This window comes from Mirounga angustirostris, unplaced genomic scaffold (genome assembly GCF_029215605.1).
Source record: "Mirounga angustirostris isolate CCGP_5_RB_7025 unplaced genomic scaffold, mMirAng1.0.hap1 SCAF_13, whole genome shotgun sequence".
Taxonomy (NCBI): domain Eukaryota; kingdom Metazoa; phylum Chordata; class Mammalia; order Carnivora; family Phocidae; genus Mirounga; species Mirounga angustirostris.
The window spans coordinates 53,400,752-53,415,483 of NW_026991721.1; the positions used below are offsets into that span (position 1 = coordinate 53,400,752).

A 14,732-nucleotide genomic window follows, 5' to 3' on the forward strand; every position below is an offset into this window, starting at 1 on the left:
CTTTTCCCATGTATTGCCTCATTTAATTGATAATGGTATATAGAACTAAGCCAGATTCACCAACAATTGCCAGTAAGTCCAGTTGGGATAGGTTTGAAGCTACTGAGAAATTGACATTTGCTAAGAGTAGATCCACCTTTGAAAATTGTATGTGGGACTTCATGACCCTAAATGTTTTTAAGCTAGTCTCTTGCTTCTCAGTGAAAATGTGACTTGTTATCTTAGTATTAGAAATGTATCTATGTACAGTTGGCCCATAAACAATGCAGGGTTTAGGGGCACTGCCTCCCCTGCACAATTGAAATTTGTGCGTAACTTGTGACTTTTCAAAAACTTAACCAGTGGCCTCCTGTTGACCAGAAGCCTTACTGATAGCATAAAGAGTCAATTAACACATATTTTGTATATGTTATTATATACTTTATTCTTACAATAATACCTGTTTATCTTAATTTTTTGGTATTTCTAGGTTATGCAGTTCATCTATGAATTTTTTCAAATTGTCACAAATCTTCAAAAAATTTTCCAACATATTTATTGAAAAAAATTCACATGTAGGTGGACCCATGCAGTTCAAACCTGTGCTGTTCAAGGGTCAACCGTAATGTTACTCATTTCCCTCCAAAACAGTAGATGATCATTGTGATATTCAGTATCCTATTTAAAGTTTTCAAGATAACCTAAGATAGGATATTTCTTCCTCTAACCACTATTACACATACTAAACTGTAAAATCTACATGACAGGAGAGTTTTAGAGTCAGAAGAAGTTTTGGAAACTCTGTAGACAACCCCTCATTTCACAGAGGACTGGACAGGACATCTTGCTCAGGATGATGCCACTTGGTGCTGGCAGAGGCCAAGGGAGAACGGAAGAGTCCTGACACTGTTGTGCTCTGTTGTACCACAGAGACATAACCGAAGATGGAAAGCCCGAAGGAATCATTTCTTGGCAGGTGAGCAGTGTCCACCCTTTAAACTGTTACTGATGTAAACGGTAATCCCATAAGTATGTCAGCCTTATAGGAGAGATTTATTAAGCAGGCCAAGCCTTGGGTTAGTTCTTGGCGCATTTCTGTTTTGTGTTACTGTAAAATTTTGGTTTTAGAAATGTTTGGTATTGCTTACAACTTATTTGGCAAATTCCTATTCTTGGTATAATTATTTATCTTTAGAAGAGGACATGTGGTTAGATTATGGATTTGCAAAGCCTTTTTCCTAAAAATATGAAATGTTCAAAGCTTTCCTTATAATTGCATCTTGTGGGGTTTGGACTTCCTTTTAATAATAGCAGCTGCTGTATGTTGAGCACTTACTATGTACTATGTCCTATTAGGTACTTCGTATGCATCAGTTACTTAGGTTCACCATAACCTGGTGCAGTAGCTCTTGCTATCCTCGTTTTATGGATCCAAAAGTGACTTGTCCAGGGCCATTCAGTGGTGGAGTGGGATTCAAACCTGGACCAACTGATTCGGGTCGACCAGTTTGCTCTTCAGAGTAGAAGATCCATCTTTTTAAAAATATGTATGAAAATGGAACTGGAGGGTATTATGTTGAGTGAAATAAGTCAGAGAAAGACATGTGTCATATGATCTCACTGATATGAGGAATTCTTAATTGCAGGAAACAAACTGAGGGTTGCTGGAGTGGGGGGTGGGGTGGGAGGGATGGGGTGACTGGGTGATAGACACTGGGGAGGGTATGTGCTCTGGTAAGCGCTGTGAATTGTGCAAGACTGTTGAATCTCAGATCTGTACCTCTGAAACAAATAATGCAGTATGTGTTAAGAAAAAAAAGAAGAAGAAGAAGAAGAAGGTAGCGGGAGGGGAAGAATGAAGTGGGGGAAATCGGAGGGGTAGACGAACCATGAGAGACGATGGACTCTGAAAAACAAACAGGGTTCTAGAGGGGAGGGGGGTGGGAGGATGGGTTAGCCTGGTGGTGGGTATTGAGGAGGGCACATTCTGCATGGAGCACTGGGTGTTATGCACAAACAATGAATCATGGAACACTTCATCTAAAACTAATGATGTAATGTATGGGGATTAACATAAGAATAAAAAAAAAAGATAAAAAAAATTTATGAAAAGACTTGGGGGAAAGTACATCAAAATACTAATGATTAGCTCCAGGTGGTGGAAGTATGAGGATTTATAAATTTTTCTTCTTTGACATTTCTATTTTCCATGTTTTCTATAATATGTATATTTTTCCTATCTTGGAAGAGATTAAATAGCATTCTGAAACAGAAAATTCAAATTTCAAGATCAGTTACGTGAAAACGTTTTTCTTCCGGAAGATTTGTTACTACTTTTCCAGTTCCATTTTAACACACATCATGCCAGACATTACGCCACGTGTTTTTGCTACAGAGATAAGACGTTGACACTGGTGACAAGTTGTTAGGCTGGGAATTCTTAAGACCTAGGTCGTGTCTGTCACTAGTGCACCCCCACCTCTTGCCCCCAGTTCCTTCTTAACCACCTCTGCTGTTACCACTGCAGTTCAAACCACTGCCATATCTCTTTATCTTTCCCTCCGAGTTTATTTTTCAACTAATAGCCAGAGTGATCATGGACCTCCTCTTCTCAGACCTTTGCAGTGGTCTTAGACCAGAATCCAGCTCTGACTATGACTTTACGGACCTCCATGATCTGGTCCATGCCAGCCTCTGGCATCTCCTAGTCTGATTCCTGTTCACCCTGCCCAGCTTTTATGGTTTCCTTCTGGTTTCTCCCACTCACCAAGCTGATTCAGAGAAGCTTGTTCAAGATCTTCATACTTGCTAACCCAGTTAGCTGCTAATTCACTTTTACATCATTTAGATCTTTGCTTAAATATTATCTCCACAGAAAAGCTTTCTCTGCCTCCCCTTTTAAAACTAGCCTTCCTTTACTAGAAATGATTTGCATACTCGTATGTAAGTTCTCTAAGGGCTGAGACCTTGTGTTCACTGAAGTTGTATCCCACTGCCTGAAACAGTGCCTGGCGTGTAATAGGTGCTTCGCCTTTATTGAGGGAATGTCCAAATGATGTGTTTTAGGACCATTGGGAAATTCAGAGGGGCTGCAGTGTTGAGGGGAGGGGAAAGCAAATGGAGATGAGGCTGGAAAGGCGTTTGGAGCTGTCCCATCTCTGAAAACTGTTGAAATTCCTGCTCAGGAATTAACCCTCACCCCCTGGTCAGGGCATACTCCAAGAGATGCTAAGCCTAGACCTCTTGCCTGTGCGAACTGCCATAGGAGCAGAATCCTTCATAGGCGCAGAGATGTGTATGGTAGACTCCAGCCTGCAGTTTCTGGGCATGTTTAGAAAATGAGAGAACACATTTGAACTAAAAAGCAACTCCACATTGGTCACTGTTAATCATAATTAATAACGTCTGTGATTTGTATAGTCTTCCAAAGCGTTCCAAGTCTTGAGACATGATCCTTTGGTCCCCCCAGGCCCTGCCACAATAATGACCTTGGCATGTGACTCACCACCCTCCCCTGCCATATAATACCCTCTTATTTATCACCCGTCTTACCCTTTCCTTTCCAAGTCAAGTAATTTCTGCCTTGTTTTTTCTTCTCTTCCTTCCCTTCTCAAACCACAACCCATATAATTTTCATTGCCCTCTTTAGAACCTGTTTGCATCTCGGCTCCAGCCTTTTCATAGAGAAGGGGTAGCAGACCTGGAACAGTATGGAGGGAGAGATGTGCACTTTTAAATTACCTCCATTACATAGTGGCATTTTCCTCCGGGCTGCAATTCCTTGTCCAGCTTTGCAGTCTCCCTGGGTGATAGATGGCTCAACACAAAGGTGGCTGCTGGTACTTTAAAATCATTAACGATCTCAGTGCTCATTCAAGGTTTAAGTCTCTACGCATAGTATGAGATTGATCAGCTTGCTTAAATAATAGAATTAAGGTACCGGTTTCTGCTATGCTTCATATAATGATACTGAGGAAGGAATTTAATACTTATGGAGTGCCTCCTGTATGCCAGGCACCGCATGAGATCCTTTATGTGTATAATCTCATTTAAGACCCACATTTGATGAGGTTGATACGTTATCCCCATGAGAGAACTGAATTTCAAGGAAATTATTTGCCCGCAGTCACATGGTCCATGTCTGTCCAGAGCCAGAGCCCATGACTTTGCAAAACACTACGCAGCTAGCCTCAACTCCACCACAGCACTTGAGAGTGTACCAAAGGTCTTCACAGACATTATGTCATTTCAGTCTTCATGACAACCTGTGAGAATGGTGGTGTCATCCCCAACTGACTTGCCAAAATGCAGCACCACTGGAACTCAACATGTCTCCTCTAGCTCTGTGGCTTTCTGACTTGGAGTCTGGTGTTCGGGGAAGGGTCCCATGCACATCACTCTGCTAAATGAGGGATTTGAAGCCAGCTCTAGAAGAGTTCAATCATGGGTGGGCTATGCCAGGGGGACCAGACCACAACCCCTGTGACATCACAGCAATGAGAGCAGGGATGTAGGTGTTCACTGGGGAGGTCTGGATGAGACTGCCGTCCCTTTCCTGCTGGTGAGAGTGGAGGCAAGCCTGTCTGGGACCTGAAAGCATCACAATGAGAGAAGGGGGCAGGGCTGGACAGACCAGAATTTAGAAGCAGATGTTTGGTGTGAGGACAACCAGTCAGTGCTGCTGCTTGGGAACTGTGTGGCATTGGGTGAACCATTTCACCTCCCTGACTTCAGATGTCACTCTGTTGACTGTGCAGTCACAGGCAAACCTCAACACAGCTTGGAATGCCACTTTGTCCAAGGGAAGGCTTGGCTAACCTGACTGCTGGTTATGGGAAACTATCCCAGAACAAGCAGGAAGTACTGAGGACGTGAAGAACCTGGAGACTCACTTCTCTTCCATGCCCTTAAGAGAGAGGTTAGGCAACTTGCTGCCCCTCTCTGGGCCTCAGTCTTGTCATCTGTAAAGCAAGGATGCTAATATCTCCATAATTAAGGAGAAAATGTTTAGTCAGCTATATATGCTATCCTGTCACTGAAATGCTCTAATAGGAAAAAGCTCTATGATGAAATTAGGAAAGGATGAGCTTCACGCCAAAGGACCTAGAAAGACTTCTTGGAGGAGTGTGGTATGAGGTAGGTCCTAAAAGCTGGACAGGGGTGCAGGGAGGGATGCAGAGTTGGGTGGACAGCCGGGACAGCAGAGCAGGCGTCCTCCCAGACAGGGAGGGCTACTGCTCTCTCTCTTCCCTTCCCATCTGACTCCATTAGCATCTCCCACAGTCCCAGCTCCAGCTCTCAACTCTCAATTCTAAGAGGCTATTAGTTATGAGACACACTTTTAATTAAATAGCATCTTTTAGGGAATAAAAAAAAAATCTCTCCACTATAAACACACATTGGTTTTAAGTTGCATCTCAGTTTCAAAACCATTAAGTTGTAGGGAGAAAGTGTATCTTAGAACTGAGAAAATACTGAATATGTCACTTCAAAATAAATACTACCAAAAAAAGTTCATCATGTGGACCTTGACACCAATATTCATGTTCCTGTTCTACCACATACTAGCTTTATCCTTCTGGGCAAGTTGCTTGATTTTCCTAAGCGTCAATTCATTTTTTAAACGGTCTATAAATTGCCTGGGCCTAGGAGGTGAGCAGTTAAGGTTATTTGAATCTGAATGTTGACTCATTTTAGAAAGAGGTCTGTAGAACATATTTTGTCTAAAATTAGGGGTTGCCATAGTTTAAAAAAAAAACCCTATATATGGTCATGTTAGGATAGTATAACACAGAGTGGCAGTTCTCAACTGGGGGGAATGTTAACCCTCAAGTGACATTTGGCAACATTTGGAGGCATTTTGGTTGTCACAACTGTGGGGGGGCAAGCTACTGGCATCTAGTGTGTAGAGGCTGGGGATGCTGCTGAACACCCTTCAGGCATAGGATGACCAGAACAAGGGGCTTTCTGGCCCCGAATGTCCATAGCATGAGGTCAAGAACCCCTGACATAGAAATTCAGAATGTTGATTGTGGAGCCCAACTATCTGGATTTGAACCCTGGCTCTGCCACCTACCAGCTATGTATCCTCGGGTCAGTTACTTGATCTCTGTCATCTAGGGGAGAAGAAGAACGTTGGTGCCACATGGGGTGGTTGTGAGGATTTCTAGGACTGAATGTGGGTAGAGAACTTCCAGCGGAGACTGGCTTCTAGGAGACACCCAGTGAGCGTCAGATGTTAAGGAACTGAATCAGCATTCGGTGAGTATCCCTGGTGACCAGTACTAGGACCTCAGATAAGCGAGTTAACTCCTTGTGCCTCAGTTTCTCCATCTGTTAAAAAAATGTGGAGATCAAATGAAATCAAGACTATGAGAGCACACTGGGAACAGTGGAAAATTTTACAAATACATTTGTGTCGTTATTATCGCCTCAAACTCCAGTAAGACAATGTCCTGGGGTGAAGCGGTGAGCTCTCCTGGGCCGGGCTGTAACAAGAAAGGAGAGGAGGTGCCCAGAGCAGTACGTTGCAGGCCCAGCAATGGACTGCACCTTAAGTACATCCTCAGCTATGAGTCCAGGAAGTTGCCTTTATGGCATAGTTATGTGCAAACTGAGCCCCGGCCCCACATACCACTTTCCCCGGAGGAGTGCTTGGCGAATCAGCATGCATGCCTGCGCGGCAGGCCCCAAACTCAGGGAAAACAACAGCTCAGATGGAAAGAAAGTCCTGCAAACCCTTCGCCAGGGATCTGTTCCTGCTCTGCCTGTGTCTTCTCTGGCACTTAGATGAAGGAACTGGATTGCTGGCCTGGACTCCAAGGTCTGCCTGCACTCTAACTCCAACCATACAGGACTGAGTGAGGATTATTGTCTTTAACAATTATATCAGCAAATGATTATTTAGCAGAATTGTATCAAACAATTTGTATAAATAAACTCATGTAATTCTCAAAACAACCTTGTGAAACATTGAGTATAATGTCCATATTACTGATGATACATCACTGAGGCTCAGAGACATTAAGTGACTTGCCCAAGAATGCATAGAGCCAGGTCCGCACCGCTGTTAACTAACATACTGCAGTACCCCAAGCCAGAACGTGCAAAGGGCCTGGAAAACATGAGGCACTTAATTCATTGAGTTTAATGAATGAGTGACCAGAGGCAAATCACAAAGTGGCTTGTCCTTTCTCCAGCTCTATCCATCCCTGCCTCTTGTCACCTCATCCCCTCTCCTTGCCCTGCTCACTTTGGCTGAGAGCTTGGCACCCTCTGGGCAGTAAGTAAAATTGTTCTTTCAGGGAACTTCACTGGCAGCGGCAGAAACTAGCCTTTCCCACTATTCCATCTGGTGAGCCCACTCTGTGCCAAGCCTGGAGGGCTTGGAAACACAGAGCTGAGTCATCTTTAGCACCTGATCTGAGGGGGGGCCCACATGTGTGGGAGGTCAGTGGGGCCAGAGGGAGACCAATGAGAATACCAGCTAGTTACAAGCAGAAAGATAAAGCAACCCTTGAAGGGGAAAGGCTCAGGGAAGCCTTCCCTGGAGGTGAGGCTGCTTTGAAATTTGCATTCCTATCTTTGGCATAGATTGGGCCACAGCTGCCTTGCCATCCATCCCAGTTTATCCTCCGTTCAGTGTCCCGGCACCACACAATTGAAAACTAAGAAATAGTCTCTCTAGCAGTTCAGAATCCGCACTGGGGAAGGAGGGAGAAAGAAACTGCTGCTAAGTACCTCCTCTGCCAGTGGCCTTCATCTACTCTACTTAATACTCTTAAGTAGCCACTGAGGTAGACACACCTGTTGTAGAGGTGGGGAAAACGAACTTCAAAGAGGTTAGGTAATTTGCTGAAGGTTCCAGAGGAAATCGCTTATAGGGATAAACAAGTCAACTGGCCTCTTCCCATTTTGGGATCCCTGTGCAGGTCCACCCTCATATAGCCTCTGAGAGGGGCAGCGTTGGGGTGTCCAGTGGGCTGTAGAGTCTGGGTGGGGAGGGAGGATAGCTCAGTTTATGCAGATCCCCACGAGGTTCTTTGGTCAAAACAACTCAAGGGAGTGCCCACCTTCCCTGGAGTGCCTATGGGGACAGTCTAAAAGGCAAGGGCACACAATGTGCCAAGATACCTGAAGATCCATATCCAGAGGTGGGCATTTTTCTCAGTGGGGCTTGGGACAGGGATAAGAGCCTGACGAAGAGGCTTAGGAGAGAGGGATGTCTCCCTCATCCCCGGGACTGTCCAAGATTGGGCCAGTAAGCTGCTTTGGGACCCTCGGCCCGACCTACATGTGGGAAGTTCTGCCTGCACCACCCGTAATGAACAGAATTGTGGACACAGGTGTCACCATCTACTGCATCGCCCACTCTTAACCCAAGCACAGTCACCCCCATTAATGTAATCTTCCAGCCTCTATCCCTCCCTTGGACCTTCCTCTATTGCACTCAGTGATTCCTTTCCTTCAATAATGGTCTGGGGACACTTGTCAGGCACCTTTAGAATTTTGCCAGGATCCAAGAAGCCTTCATCATGGTGCAGAAAGTGTTAAGACCCAAGCCTTGATGGATGAGTTGGAACTTTGGCTGGTGGAAATGGGTTAAAACAAAAAGCAGTCAAATGGAAGGGATGGTGTGAGCAAAGACAGAGAAGTAGTAAGTACTTCTTACTTACTACTAGGCATAGATTGGGCCACAGCTCACACTAGGAGTGTGAGCAATAATTTGTCATCCACTTAGGCAGACAGTGTTTCCTAAGACTATCTGACCACGGAGCATCTCACAAGATGAGTGACCTGAGGAGTGCACTTCAAGAAAGGCTGCAGCAGAGAGAGAGAGAGAGAGAGAGAGAGTGTGTGTGTGTGTGTGTGAGCATGCACACGCATATGGCAGAGAATAGAACAGTGAGTGCAGTGGGATCTGTGCTTGCTCCTGGAGGTGGTGATTCTCAGCATCTCTCCTGCAGAATACTGGCCCGCAGAGGTTCTCTGTGGTCCTGCAATAAGCATGGGAAGTGCCACCTACAGTGTCCTCCTCGGGGTTCATGGATTCGTGGATTCTTGAGGCACAATAGCATTTTGAAGGCCACTCCGCCACCCCAACCAGTCCTGCAGCAAAAACACTTTAACTTTGCTTAACCCTGCATGGACCACATTTACTTCACCATGAATCCCTTTGTTTCAGGGAACATCTTTATTTGGGGGACTAGGGAGCTATTTTTTTTTTTTTTTTTAATGTTAACATGTACTTATGGTATGAATACCTTTCAAACAGAGCAATGGGGTATGCCTTGAAAAGTTTTCTTTTCAGCCTTGGCTCCCGTAGACTCCTAGTTTTCTTCTTCCACAGGGTAGCTCTTCTGTATCTTTCCAGAGAATCCTCGGGTACACAGGATGGATGTGTATATTTTCTTTTCAAAATGCACATGGAGGAAACTGATAAGCACATCCCCTCTGCAGGCGTATTCCATCCTAGGGCTATGAGATATGTGTTTAGGCATTCCTTTGGTGATGGCATCAAAGTCATTTCTAGTCTTTTGTTCATCTGAACTAGGGGTTGGTAAACTATGGCTTGCTGGCTAAATCCATCCCACTAGTTCCTCTCTTTTTTAGCAGTGAACCCCTATGGTCCTCAAGCTAAAGTTGTCACTGTCTGGTCCTTAATATCTCCAAACAATGCTGTCATGAATATCCTTACCCATTATTGCAAACATGTGCAAGCAGATCTCTCATAAATATATCCTATTTGGTCTAAGCCAATCTGAGGGGCATAGCTCACTGTTTAGTTGATTTTTCTTTTGTTTTGAGTGAGGTTAAGTATCTTTTTGCAGACATAAAAATGTTTATTTTTCTTTTTGTAAATTTTATTTCTTCCTACTTGGATAAAGAACATGAACAAAGGTATTTTTCTTATTGCTTTATAAAAATATTAAAGGAATTAGTATTTTGTCTGTCTTGTGTATAAATTTTCCTCCATTTGTCATTTGTCTGACTTTGTTTTTTTTTAAGATTTATTTACTTATTTTAGAGAGAGAGCATGAGCAGTGGGGAGAGGGCAGAGGGAGAGGGAGAGAAATCCTCAAGCAGACTCACCGCTGAGCACAGAGCCTGAGGTTGGGCTCGATCTCATGACCATGATCTGAGCTGAAATCAAGAGTCTGATGCTTAACCAACTGAGCTACCCAAGAGCCCCTATGGTTTTTGTTTTGTTTGTTTGTTTGTTTCCATGCAGAAATGTTCTCAGTGAAGTGAAGGTGAGTTCAGGTGCTGACAGCACAGGGGGTGGGAGGACCTCACCCAAGCAGGCAGTTCTCGTTCACGGAGCCCCTGTTTTGTTCCAGGTTCTGGCCAGGCACTGGGAGTCCAATGGTGAACAAGATAGGCAGAGGCTCTGCACGGTGGTGATGATGGGAGAGTAGGACAGTGCTCAGCGAGAATGTCACAGGATACCTCCCTCAGTTGGACTAAGGAATGAGGGGGACTACCCAGGGGTCCAGGAGGCAGGAGGAGTTCTGAGCAATGATTCATATAAGGCTAGACCTCAGAGAGATGGCAGTTTCAGAGTTCAGGTTCCTGGATCCCAAGCCGTTCTGGGTGGTGATGAGGCACCTCGCTGTTGGGGGGCAAGGCAAGAACAAGAGTCCAGGGAGTCTCCTCAAATTCCTGAGTGGACAGAAAATTGCCCTATCAGGGCCTGCCCAAAGTAGGAGTTTTGTCTCTTCGTATAGAGGAGGAAAGTTACTCTCAGGGCTAAGCCACAGCCAGTAAAGACTAAACCAAAGTCTGAGTGCTTAGGACTGGTTGGAGCAGTGGGGAAATGTTGCTCTAGGAGCAGCAGAGGATGGGAGGAAAATGCTGACCTCTCCTGGAATGAAGTCCTCTCTCTGCTCATCCACAGTCCTGGCCTTGTTCACACCTCTGCAGAAGAATCAAAGGGACAGTGAACCACATGTGCAAGACAGGGTGGCAGCTAGATAGGGGAAGATGAGGCAGGAGGGAGAAGAGATGAGAGGGGCTGACTCTCAGGCCTTGAATGCCAGGCTAAGGTGGTTAGAGGCTGATGGAGGTGATGAGGGCCAGGAAGCCTGCGAGCTGCTTTCCTGCCTGGAGCCCCACTCCCCGGGCTCCTTGTAGGCAATGACAAGGAAGAGGGAGGGAGCTGTGGGGAGAGCCAAGAGCTCACAAAGGTTCCGCTGTGCTTGGCCAGGGCTTCCACCCGAGCCTGCTTGCCTGTTTGCTTGCTCTGAGGGAAGGATCTGATTCAGAAAGGTGGTTGTCCAGGGCTCAGGCCAGGCCTGCCGGCTGCCAGCCCAGCACAACACCCCCACTCTAAGCTCCCCATCCTGGGGCCTCCTCATTCCTCTTTCTTTTGGTTCTCCCTGTCAGACCCCAGTAAAATTCCACAGCCTTGAACTGAAAATGTACTCAATGCTGGGGCCCAGTGCTCACCGAGGACCTGGGGGAGGGGATGCACATGCACAGGATGGTCCAGTGGGCACCTCATAGAGAGAGAGACACATGAAAGCTGCCCTGCACTGAGAACCTACTATATGCCAAGCACTGGGCATTTGTAGGGTTCCTATTTAATCCTCCCAACCACCCAGCAAGGTAGGTATCATTATTTCCATTTTACAGATAAGAAAGTCCCAGAAAGGCTAAGTGACGATTGTGAGTTAATAACAGGGCTAGAATTCTAACTCAGATCAGCCCTGCCTGTGCATCTAATCTCTACTTAAACCCTGCAGTGCTTTGTGCAGGAAATGGCCGTGTCTTGCATGTGTCTGGCGCAGAGTAGGTTTCCATGAAAGTTGCCTTTATCATGTACTTTCTCTGCTGGACCTTGTGAACCTCATGGCAATTCTTCAGGTCAGTAACCTTCCTCTAAATTTAATGATGGAAGCTCAGAGAAGCTGAGCAACTGCTCAAGGTCACATAGCTTGCAGCAGAGGATGAGAGAAGTTGGGGGACATTAGAAGGAAGTAAGTGGGGTGGAGGAAGCTAGCCCAAGTAATGACAGGGATTTTCAAGATGCTCAGGGTGCCAGCTGAAGATGGGGAGTATCCCTGGGAGCTGAGCAGTAGTGCTGCTCATGGGGTATTCAGCCCTGACTCTCAGTGGGCTCTCACTCATCAGAAGAGCAGTGCTCAGGCGCACCTGGGTGGCTCAGTCGGTTGAGCATCCAACTCGGTTTCAGCTCAGGTCATGATCTCAGGGTCGTAAAATTGAGCCCTGCATCAGGCTCCATGCTCAGCAGGAGTCTGCTTGAAATTCTCCCTCTCCCTCTGCCCTCCCCACCACCAAAATAAATAAATAAATAAATAAATAAATAAATAAATAAATAAATAAATAAATAAATAAATAAATAAATCTTTAATAAAAAGAACAGTGCTCAAGTGGCTGGGCTCAGGACACCCATCCAGCCCTGTGTGTTTCCCATGATACTTGCAGCAAGAAAGGGCCTTAACTGGGCCTATTTCCTTTTCTGTCAGATAAGGGCAGCTGGACTAGGTCTTTGATTTTTCTTTTTTAAGCAGTGGACTTTTCTTTAAAATAATCTTAAACTGAACCTCAATATTCTTTCATCCTTTAAACAAATATTTATTGAGACCTTCCAAGTACCTGGAACGTATGGTTAACTGGATTTTCTTCCTACTTTGAGGCACTCTGACATATGGTAGAGAAATTAAGGGTCCCCACCCCTCTGCTCAGGATTAGAATCAGCCACCTGGGCTACCAGGGGTCCACATCCTCATCTGGGAGCCTACCCATCAGAGTTGACCTGAGAGGCTCACTGTCTGTGCTGACAGGAACTTTAGAGATAGTCACATACTCACAACCAACCACATCACAGATTAGATGACAAAGGCCCAAAGAGTAGACCAGGCTATGGTCCTTTGAAGCAGTCACTTCATGGCATCATTAATCAAAAAGTCTTTGCAGAGTTGTTAGAGACCGGGCATGTCTGTGAGGAGAGAGAAGCAGGAGGATGAATGGCCTGGACAAAGCCCTCGAGGTGGGAAAGAAGCTGTCTTGCAGAGGCCAAGCACCCCACCTTCTCCTGCCTGGCAGAGCCTTCTGAACAACCTCCCCCTCCTCTACCCACCCCCGCCATCCTCTGCCCAGAGCCAGGGTGCCAACTTGGGTTTGGTGACAGCAGCCCCAAGGAGGTGTTGGATGGCTGAAGCCCTCCTTTGTAGAAGCTCTGGCATCTTCCATAAGCCCCGCTCGCCCAGTTGTCCTCCTGCCAAGCTGGAGAGCGGCTGGCTCCTGAAGGGGACCCTCTCCAAGCAGGTAACTTGATCTTCTGCAGCCCAGCCCTGGCCCATGTCTGGCTACCAGAGCTGGAGCCCTGGACAGTTTATGGCAACATGGCAGGACCTGGGAGCAGTTTTCAGGGTCAAGAGAAGCAGCTACCAGGAGCCCCAGAGCCAGGGTGAGTGGGGGAAGAGAAGGGACTGACAGGCAGGAGACCTGGGTTCTAGCCCCCCTAGCTTCACTAACTTACTGTGTGACTTTGGGTAAATCACCTCCCGTCTCTAGGTCTCAGTTTTCTCATAAGGGAGTCTGATAGAGGCATGGTGCCCACAAACTTGTGGGTGGACTGCCTGGGGCTCCCACACAGTTTCAGGTAAAGGTCTGATTGCTCTGCACCGGGTGATCAGGGCACCTGCTGGCTCTGTGTCCCACGGTCCTCAGCATCTCTCAGCTCTCACGGAATATTCTAAAATCAGTGGGACTCCGTTGGGTACGGTTTCCATTTCCTTCCAGATAACCAAGTAAAACAGGGTTTTCCTCAACAACAGCAATAAAGCTTAAGAATGAGCTGGATATAGAACTCTTCCTGTCTGAATCCCTAAATTGACAAAACCAGTGTGTGAATAATATTGTGAAATAAAGCTTTGATTGTTTTCTCCCCTGGAAATTTTTTTGTACTATCATATTTTTTACTATCCTTTTTAACATGTCATTTTTTCACTATCATCATATAAAGTATGCTATTGTAAACTCACGACTGTCCTTCATTGAGATTATGCCTTTCCCATTTTATATGCCATTTACAGCACTGAAATGTCTTTTTTTTTTTTTTTTTCAGATGAAATGATGGTATGATAGTACATGGTAGTTCTCTGAGTAAATTTTTTACAAAGTCAGATACATAGAATAGTCATGCTCACATGTGTCTAGCTTGATGTGTTTCTACTAAGTGAACACACTGGGTAACCACCACCCAGATCAAGAAACAGAACATAGTGATAGTTCTTTTTTGAATGTTCCTTCCCAAGCAAAGTGAGAAGTTGGCAACTCTGTTCTCCCACTATTTATTTAAAATGTACCCATCTGTAAAACCTAACATTTGGGGACCTGCCGGGCTAGATGATCTAATGTCCCCATGCAGTGTGAGCATTCTGCCATTTGTCTGAGCCCTTGGAGCTGGTGTCTTTGGAGCTGCACCAACCAGAGGGAAGGAGGCTTGGCCTGGAACTCTGCCTAACCAATGCCAGGGGATAAGGAGAATCTGGCCAAATATCCAATCCAGACGTGGAACTCAGCACTGCTGGCTGCCGAGAGCCAGGGCCAAGGGACAGTGAAGAGGAGTGGCTTTGGGCAAGAGATTCCAGGAGATGAATCATTTCTCCCACTCAGACCTCTCTCCAGCCGCTTTTCATTAGCCATTTCTCGGCCCTTCCACCCACTCGCCTTCCTGGACACCTAAGAATCCCTAAGGGCTCTTTTGTGCACCAACGTGGCCATCC

General features: G+C 45.8%; 1 protein-coding gene across 1 annotated transcript in view; it reads left to right on the forward strand.

Annotated features, from left to right (window-relative positions):
- Window positions 1-12,358, forward strand: part of THAP12 (THAP domain containing 12) — a 41,299-nt gene extending 28,941 nt beyond the window's left edge. The window contains exons 6-7 of the mRNA XM_064576907.1: window positions 470-955; window positions 6,100-12,358. The gene's annotated coding sequence lies outside the window, so the exon portion shown is untranslated. The remainder of the gene's footprint in view (window positions 1-469; window positions 956-6,099) is intronic.
- Window positions 12,359-14,732: the final 2,374 nt, after the last annotated feature.